At 34.0% G+C, this 10,011-nt stretch overlaps 1 non-coding gene across 1 annotated transcript; it reads left to right on the top strand.

Moving 5' to 3' along the window:
• Positions 1-1,776: 1,776 nt before the first annotated feature.
• On the top strand, positions 1,777-1,902 carry LOC123648744. The gene has a single exon (XR_006738759.1). It is a non-coding gene; the product is annotated as a U6atac minor spliceosomal RNA (small nuclear RNA).
• Positions 1,903-10,011: the final 8,109 nt, after the last annotated feature.

The following is a 10,011-nucleotide window of genomic DNA, read 5'->3' as shown; positions in this document are numbered from 1 at the left end:
AGTAAATGTAAAATTTTGCTTTCTGTGCAGAGCTGCTCTTTCCCTATATGCTTTCTGATTCTTCCCTTCCTCCCCACCAGAATCTCAGCTATTTTCAGAAGAATAATGATTCCAGGTGAAATCTACATGACCTGTCCCCAAGTGGGACAGGAGGCCATACATACCTATCTGCTTAGATAAAACCTTTTTTCTTACGTAGGTCTTCACTCAACACCCAATTTATAATTGCAACGTCAGTCAAATAAAAAAGATGATGTATAAGTTAATCCCTGTGGTCCTTCTCTGCCCTTTTGTTCAATATAACATCAATTATCTTCTAACATATTATATATTTACCTAATCGTTTTCACTTTATGTCTACCTCTCTAGAATGTAAACTCTGTTAGTGAGGAATTGTTTTTTTCTTCTCTGCAGTATCCTCAGCATCTAGGGAGGTATTGACACACTGTAAGCATTCAATTAAATTTAGAAATGAATGGATGAATGAATACATGTTCCTAACTAGTCATTTTCTTATCTAAACAGACTGTGTGTAATGTATGGATGCATTCTGAATCAGTGTATTGGAGTTATATTATTATTCATCTTAACATATTGACTGCCGTGTGAGTTGTATTTAACTCAGGCTAGGTTTGAGCCTGGGGCCACGTGAAGCAAAACCCTGCAGTTGGTTCCTGAAAATATGACTTGTTGATGTTCTTATTGTTACAATATTAACAATTTAATTCTAAAAATGTGGATTGTATTGCATATAACTCTCACACAGAAAACAATGAAAAATAGCAAATTATAAAGGATAATTTTGTTTTGATGAAACACCATGGCCCCAGGGAAAAGTTACGTTATTCCTAGCTTGACAGTCAATGTGTTAAATATCTGTGTTTTTTTAAATATAGCAAAACCTTGTTTTATATTTGTATTTTTATGGTTATTTAGATATAATTCTGGTGAAATGGACATTATTCACCAGTATGTATTTTAACATTCAGTTAGTGACTGCTTTACTTCTTGAAGCCTTAGATTTGTCAAAATTATCTTCATTTTGTATTGTACAATGGTTGACATGCCAACTGGTCACAGGATTGTTGAGTTCTATTCATTTCTTTTTCATGCATTGTACAGGTTCCTCTGTTTTCACCTGTCATCTAGAGTTGCTGAGAAATATAAAATCATCTTTTTATTTCCCTTTTTAAGTGACCCCTGTTCTCTTTCCTCGGTGCTTGCAGGTTTCCTTCTTTAAACTTGAAGATCAGTGAGTTTACCAGAAACTGTCTCAGTCTTTTTGATCATTATTAATGTTTTTGAAGTCACTGAAATGACTGTTTTCAATCCACCTATTCAGTTTTTCTTTTATTATAGAAAATGTTCTTATATTTATTCTGAATATTTTGTTCAGTTTTCCTGATTTGTTGTTCAGACACATCAATAATGGGCATTTTGTATTTCTAGTGTCTACATCCAGAAGAGTCATCTTCTTAAAACTCATCTGTATCTATTTGCTTCCTCTGACTCCTCTGTGACATTATCAAATTTGTCCCCATTATTGCTACTGATTTTTTAATGTAAAGAATACATTTGGTAGGGGTTTTATTTTTCCCTGTAAATAATATTAAATCCCCTAATTTTATTTTGCTCTCCATGACTCCTTTTCTATAATATATTCTAGCAAATATGTCTTCAGCTTATTCTAAATGTCATTTTATCTCAGGTAGTTCATGTTTTGTTTAAAATCTTTAATGCCTCAAAAGTTTGTAACATAAAAAAATGTCCTCTATCGTGTTGTATGAAAGGACAGGAAGTTGGCAGTCTCCTTGAAAAGCATGGAAGGGGCCCTTGGCACGGAGAACAAGCATATGGTTGAGGCATCGCCACGTACTTCTCAGCATCTAATTAGCACTTTTAAAGTAATAAGTTCTAATGTTTGATAGTAGAGTAGGTGACTCTAGTTAACAACAATGTCCTATATGTTTCAAAACAGCTGGAAGAGAAGACTCAAAATGTTTCCAATGCATAGAAGTGATAAATACTTGAGATAATGGACACCCTGAATACCCTGACTTGATCATTACAGTCTATGCATACAATAAAATATCATGTGTACCCCATAAATACATATAAATATTATGTATCAATTAAACATAAAAATTTAAAAAGTCCTTCTTCTTAGAATACATTTTGCAGTCACTAACTTTTTCCATGATAAGTCATATTTTCTCCATTTTTTTATTCACTAATAGACATTATATAATTATATGTGTATGTGTGTATATGTGTGTATATAATATATATATACATGCATACGTGTGTGTATGTGTATGTATATGTATATGTCAGCTAATTGTACCTATCCTGTCCATTTTCTTCCCTAAATCACTGCTAGAAAATTCTTGAGAAAATTCTTCAAATTCTTAGACGGTACATTTTTTTATTTTCAGGTTTCAGCTGACTGACAATAACCAGGAGGATACAGAAGTTGTTTGGGGAAATTCTGGGGAGGGATCAAAGAGCAGCACCCGGCTCCCATTCCCAGATTCTAAACAAATCATAAAATGATACAAAGAATGGAAGATGACGGACAAGTTATTACCTTTCCCACAGTCCTAGAAATGCCAGACGCACCTCATGAAAATGGCGGTGGCAGAAAGGCTGGGCAGCCTGCTCCCCAAGGGCAAAGAAGAAGCAGGCAAAGCTGAGCCAAGCTTCCCCAGTTTGTTTACTTTCTCTCTCTCAGTTTCTCTCTCTTTCTCTCTCTCTCTCTCTGTCTCATCTCTTTTTCAAACAGATAAAGAATTAGACTTACACATGGATAGAGTGAATAATGATCCATATTTATATTGATTTTTTCCATTTGGAAAGAACCACATGGCTCTTTGGGAAAAAATGCCCATTGCAAGAGCAGGAGGCAGCCAAAAATATTTTTTACACAATTCTCCTCTCAGGTCACTCACTGCACTTTGCGTTCCATGAGCCAGTGCTATTGTTTGGGATTGTGGCTTGTCTTTCTCACACCTCGATTTTCATGTTGAAGGATTCTGTGAATACTTACCCAGCTGAGAACAGCTAACTTAATTCTTGGTATGCATTAAAATCTCAAAAGAATTGTAGAATTAATGAGTGAATGAAGAAAGAAATGAAGGAAGGCATTCATATTTTATAAGTGAGATTGGTCTCCAAGAAGAGCATTTCTTCAGCCTTTCCACAGTTCAACAGTACTTTCCACCTCATCTTGCTGTGCAGTGAAACACCCATGCAGCTGTAAGAAGCTTTTTCACTCATGTCAAGAAACACAGTGTACTCTCTTGGGAATGAAAGTCACATATATCTACAAATACCCATCCTCAATTTTGTTCAAGCTGCACTGTATCTGATAATTGGCTCTGAATGTTATGAATTTGAACATTCTGAACTTCATATGTCCATCTTCAACAAATCTGGGTAGCCTAATCACAACAAATATTTATTAACTTGCATGGTATTCTGGGCATTACAGAACTTTTTAAAAATGTACTTTGTGTTCTGTAATTCTTTAAAGATAAGGGACTCATAAAACCTTGTATATATTTAATAGTAATTAAATTATTTACAAAACAAAAATACTATGTTTTAGGGTCAAATTAAATACAGAATCTTTTTACGTCCCTCAAGATAAATGAAGAATTTTACAACATTAAGCATATAAAAAATTAGAAAAAATGTTGTATATTAACATTTATAATTGATAAGTCATGAACACATATTAATATATTTCCTCTTCTAAAATATGACCATGTTTGCTAAAACCATATATTGTGGAATGAAGGAAGCAAAAAATGATGAAGTTTTCTGTCAACTTTTCTACCAATTTATAGGATACCATGTCAGAAAAAAAGAATACACAGCATCCTACATTTGTGCAAGCATGCTTGTGCAATAAAAAAGGCATAATTAGAGAAAGTTATGGCACAATATGAGATATTTTCAGAGAAAATAATGAATAAGAAAGTACAGGGTAAAACTGCACCCACTTAGGTGTCTGTCCTCCTCCTGCTCACGACCATTCATTCCTCCATATGCATTTTGGAACCCAGGCCCTTTCATTTTCTCAAGAACTTTCTTTGTCCCATTATTTCCCTGCATTTTCACCATCTCCCTTTCTGGGATCATGTACCTCTACCTGAAAACACAGTATAGTACCTCACTGTACCCTGCGCTCTGTCCATGTAACTGGTCCACTCTTAACTCCGTCACATTTCTCAAAACATTCATGTTCTCATGATACCTGTTCTCACTCCCACATTCCCTTCACTCTGCGACCAAGTCTAATTTGGCCTGCAGATTTAATATATAGAAAATTGGTTATTGCTAATGTTATGACTAAGACCCATTAGGCAATGGGAAGTTTTAAGTCCACACCTTTCCTGAACTGCAGATGTTTTCAACATAGTTGATCCTTCATGCCTTTTAGAGACATTGTTTTTTTTTCTTTAATATTAACACATAGACCTAATTTCAATCCTAATTTCCCCAATTTCATGGAAATTTAATCTTTCAAAAATTCTTCCTCTAAATTCTATCTCTGGGTAACCTTACCAATTCCCATGCTTTGAAATGCCGTATTTTACTGCCTGCACTGTGTGTGTAAGTGTATGTATATTTGCACACATAGAGCACACACACACACGCACAGGCACACACTTTTGAAAGCTAGATTGACACATCTACCTGGATGTCTAATTTCACTCAGAAATTCAGCAGTTCATTTCTTATGTCTAATTTACTCCAAATCCAAAGAGTTCTCAATATTAATAAAAGGAATTATGATCCATCCTATTATTATTATTCAATGCATTCTTCACACCATCCTCTTCTTCACTATTCCTCCTGTCTAATCTCATCCTCAGTTTTATTGATGATGCAACTAACTGATTCCTGAAGTAATTTCACTTCTTCTGTTTTCTCTCACCACCATCCTAACCCAGACAAGCATAATATCACATGAAGACACTTGAACTTGTCTCCTCACTTCTGTTCTTGCTATTGCTTCTCTCAACCTGTTCTCAAAACATGACCAGATTTTCCTTAAAATATAAGTCAGATCATGTTCTTTTTTCTTTTCCAGAAGCCCATTAATGACCTCCTATTTTATTCTCTCTGTGATCCAAAATACTCAGTGTAGCCTCTTCCAGCCCTTGCTCTTCTCTCCAAGGTTACCTTTCTCACTGGTCCCTTCCTTGCCTCAGTGCCTTGGCCCCTGTGGTTCACTCTTCTTGGAAGAATCTCACCCCATTTTCTTGCCTCATTTTACTTCCTGGATACACTTTAAAAATAAAATATTATTTCCTCAAAGAAGCTGTAATATTTATGTAGAAAGAAACTGGTATAAATTTTACATAAATATATAATATCTAGGACAATGCATAACAATATTTGTTGAATACCAATATTTGATAGGTGAAAAATGATTTGCTATGAAGAATGAACTGTCAGGTAAGTTTCTGCTCCAGAATACAGGATATTGGTTTCAAAAGAAAACGTGTGTGTGTATTAATATGTATATAAAATCTTCCCAACTACAATTTTATCCTGAAAGTTTTAATGCCCAGGAATAACAGAGTGCCATTTCCCTTTTCCAGTGTGGCAATCAGAGTATGTTGAAAGTTTTCTTAAGAGCCAAATAATTTGTAATAGGTTTTAAAAAAGAGAAAAAAAACACTTTTGCAAAGCAAGAATATCTATTTTTTAAAACAGAAATCTGGCCTGATAATATTAGCGATAAAATCCAAAAGGAGGGACTAAAGATAACAACAGAGTATTCCCATGAATTAACCTCAGGCCTATGATAAAAGGTCATTCCCCTGATATCTGTACAAAGATATCTGGAGCCATTTTATGTTAGACTTCTATTTCAATATTATATCCACGAACTCTGCATACATTTACTATACATTTAACAGCTATTTTTAATGAATTGGTGTTATAGTTATGGAAAATGCGGTGGGAATTTGATAAATCACCATGAAAAGGGATATGGGTAACCTAAAGTGATTCACTATTTTAACAAAAGTTACTGATCCCCCACCATGTGCCAGATACTATAACCAGCACTGAAGATGCCATGATAAACACACCCATGCGGTCCTCCCCTTCACAGACCATATAGTATTAGGGAGAGAAGAAGATCCAGGAAGAATATCCATGCATTTAAAACACTTGGATGAATTCAGAATTTTAAAGTCCAGAGTTCTGAGACTCAGCTCAGTCTTGGGCGGATGAGAGAAGCTTGCCAGAGGCAAGGACATTAGCTTAGCAACACACAGCAGTGAGTTACCACTGGCATCAATAACCACCTTGTAAGTGTTATTAGATAATTTTGATTTTGTCTACCACCTTCTAACTGTGTGACCTAGAACTATTACTTAAATTTTCTGTGTCTCAGTTTCCTCAATTATAAATCAGTATAATCATCATATCTTTTTCATAAGACTTTTATTTTTCTGAGAATTAATAAGATATATAATTTAAATGGTCCATAGCACATTGTAATTGTTCAATATTATAACATTTCAGCACGCCGGCTGAGAGACAATCATCCTTTAAATCATGGAAATATCAGTGGAAACTGAGGGAAGCTTTCCAGGAAACTGAGAACTGAATTCCAGGACAGGGCAGAAGTGTGGTGCCGTTCACTCACAGGGGGAAACAAGAGGAGCACATTGTGAGTGGAAGAAGATAATCAGTTCAGTTTTGAATATAATAGCTTTTAGGTGCATCCAAAGCAACCGTCTGTCATGTATCTAGCTAGCTAGCTGGCTATCATCTACCTATCTATCGTCTATATAGATATTCAGCAGCATTCTTGGTTGGATATGTAATTTAGAAATTACCAGAATATAGACAACATTTATGGCCAGGGATGTAGATAATCTCATTTATGAAGAAAGACCCAGAAATGGAACTGAGTAACTAAATGTATTTTCCAATATACTTTAGTGACTTGGAGATAACTTCATATAACATTTCTAGTGAGAAAACCAAATGAAAAATCAGTATATGAATGAATATGGCATTTTGGTAAAGAAATCGGTTTTAATTTCATATGTGTTTAGCATTAGAAAATTTTAACAATATTAGTCCTTCTACACTGATTATGTATATTTAGTTTGATAAATTATCAGTTCATCTTTTAAAGTCAAAATCAATAATAATAACCATCATCATTAAAATAAATATATTTTATCTTTGTAATTATTATTTTATTGTCATTATTATAGCTAATAGAACATCTGAGCCAGATAATCATCAAAGCACTTTTCATATACCAATTCCTTCAGTTCTCACAACAACCCTATGGACACTGTTATTAACACCATTTTACGGATCAGGAAGTTGTAGCACAGAGAGGCTTGGTAATTCACTCTGCAGAGGGAGCGTGGAGCACAGCTCATATTTCAACTCAGGAGTCTGGGATAACGTATGCTCTATCATTACACTGGCATGCTATTAATGCATATCCATGGAACTAAAGGTGAATAAGTCTGGTCTGATACACGTTAGAGTTTCTCATACTTAGTATCATGTTATTTACAAATCTATACCTGCAGATGGAAATATATACATATAAATGTCATAAAATTACTTCATGGATTAAAGAAATTGTTATTACGTCAAAAGTTTTATAGTAAATAGTGTCAAATACTTCTTTTGTCATTTGTCTTTTGCAATTCCTTGACTATAACATATTATTCTACAAACCATTAAGACATAGAGATATTAGTACACATCTCTCTTTTCCTGACTATCTTTCTCTCTCTCTCTCTCTCTCTCTCTCTCTCTCTCTCACACACACACACACACACACACACATAAACAGAAAATGTTAGGGAGATATGCATAAACTCATTTTGCCAATATATACTACTAGTGTATTCTTAAATAACATATTCAATATTATATTTTATAAGGATAAGTGTGGGTTAAAATATTCAGATAAACCTATAGTAAATGGTCTTTATCATTTTAGCAAGTTACCAGTGGAGTTTGCATTTTTTAATTTTCACCCTCCAGTGACAAAATATTTAAGATGTCTGAAGGAAAGTACCCACAGTGATTGAGAGAGAGAGAAAATCAGTTGCTTGGGCAAATATGTAAAAGTATGATGTATAGATTCTACTCATACAAATTTGTCAGTGTATATAGCAATACACTAATAGATGGATCATTTTCTCTCTTTGCAATTCCTAAATTATAGTATATTGGCTAACGGGCCATGCGCTGGGCATTGTGTGCCATTCTAAAAATACTTACAAGCACAACGTTTATAAGTAAACTGGTTTCAGGTCTAATGGTTTGAAACTGACAATTTTAGTCACCTAAATATCTGTCTTACATCAAGGACTTAAGAATCTTTTATCCCCTGTGTCTGGGGCTGAAATAACTGAGATCTCTCCCTTTGTACCAATAAAGTATGTTTTTACAGCTTCTTTGTATTTTTAACTATGGGCTGTACAGGAGCTCCTGAGAAAGAGATACTGTATTGTATCCAAGTAAACCTGAGGATAAGCCTGATAAAGAACAAAATTGGAAAGTCAGTGGAATGGATTTCTTTCTATATCATATGTTTGACGGACACATTTCTATTACGGGTCTTTATTTGGTACTCTGTCAATTTTCTAAAACTATTTGTGTTTCTGACATATCAGATGTTTTTTCTTTACCTTATCTATTAAATTTGTCTTTTTCCCTCTATGTTAAGCTTGAAAAAAAATCTATTTTGGGTACCCATTTGGAATTATAAAATACTGAGTGTTTTAAAATAACAGTGGGATGTGGTTCCCTTTAATGTCCTTTTCAGCTTCAGTCTAATGTACAAAATAGACCAGCGATCTCTTTTTGTCATTGTATTCTTTTTCCGACTTGAATTTTTCAATTTCCCGGTGACCTAAAGCATGGTTATTAGCTTTAGTCGCACCAGTAGGATGGTTTGCATTTTTTCAAAGTCATTTGATCAATTTGAAATATTTGAACAACTGTTTCTGTAAGAAATAAAACTGATGGCTGAGGCATAGCAAACTCTCAAGTATCTAAAATCTTAAGGCAATTCAGGGCCGTAAATTCTACTGTTCTTAAGAAATACTTCATAAAATAATCTGTGATTCAAACACAGGAGCAAATTCCTTTTATCATTTATTTTTTGGCAGAGAATTCTAAATCTGTAGGTGTAAGTGATATTTACTTGTTATTTCAACTTAAGAGAAATTTCTGAAATGGTACACATGATTTGTCAAACTATAAGGCCTTTATTTTTCCTTCAAAGGTTATTCATAATTGCCAAGTATAAGGAAATGAATATCATAAAAAACCAGTGTGTCAGTGTCATTTGCAGTAGGAGCTGTTTTTCAATAAGTAAAGCCGACAGCAAAGCGGATACAGTGCTTCATATTTTATGTTCCCACGACTAAAACTCTAGAGATTAGTCTAAAAAGAGAAAGGGCATGTTTACATGCTTATTTCCAGACAAGCATGGCGATATTATTGATTCAAGATTTCTACTATGGGTTCTCATGTAACCCATAGCATCATGGCCTGCAAAGTTTTATTTATTTATTTTATATATATATTTATTTTATATATAGGATATATACAAATTTTGTATATTTATGGGGTAGAATTTGATGTTTCAATACAGATTATGTTGATCATATGTATATAAGGAGCAAATTGTGATGTTTATCATATCCATCACTTCATGTATTTATCATTTCTTTCTGGCGAGAACATTTAAAGCCTCTGTTCTAGCTATTTTTATTATACAGTACCTTATTGTTAAGCATCATCACACTACTGTGCAGTAGAACACCAGATCTTATTTTCCACTTAATTATAACTTTGTATCCACTGACTACCACTGTCCTACTATCTGCTTCTGTGATATCAACTCTTCTTTTTGTTCAGATTTCAAATATGAGTGAGATCATGTTTTTTATTTTTTTTTCTGTGTCTGGCTTATTTTGCTTAACACAATGTCCTCCATGT

Source organism: Lemur catta, chromosome 12, assembly GCF_020740605.2.
Source record: "Lemur catta isolate mLemCat1 chromosome 12, mLemCat1.pri, whole genome shotgun sequence".
Taxonomy (NCBI): domain Eukaryota; kingdom Metazoa; phylum Chordata; class Mammalia; order Primates; family Lemuridae; genus Lemur; species Lemur catta.
This window is presented reverse-complemented; position numbering and strand designations above follow the sequence as displayed.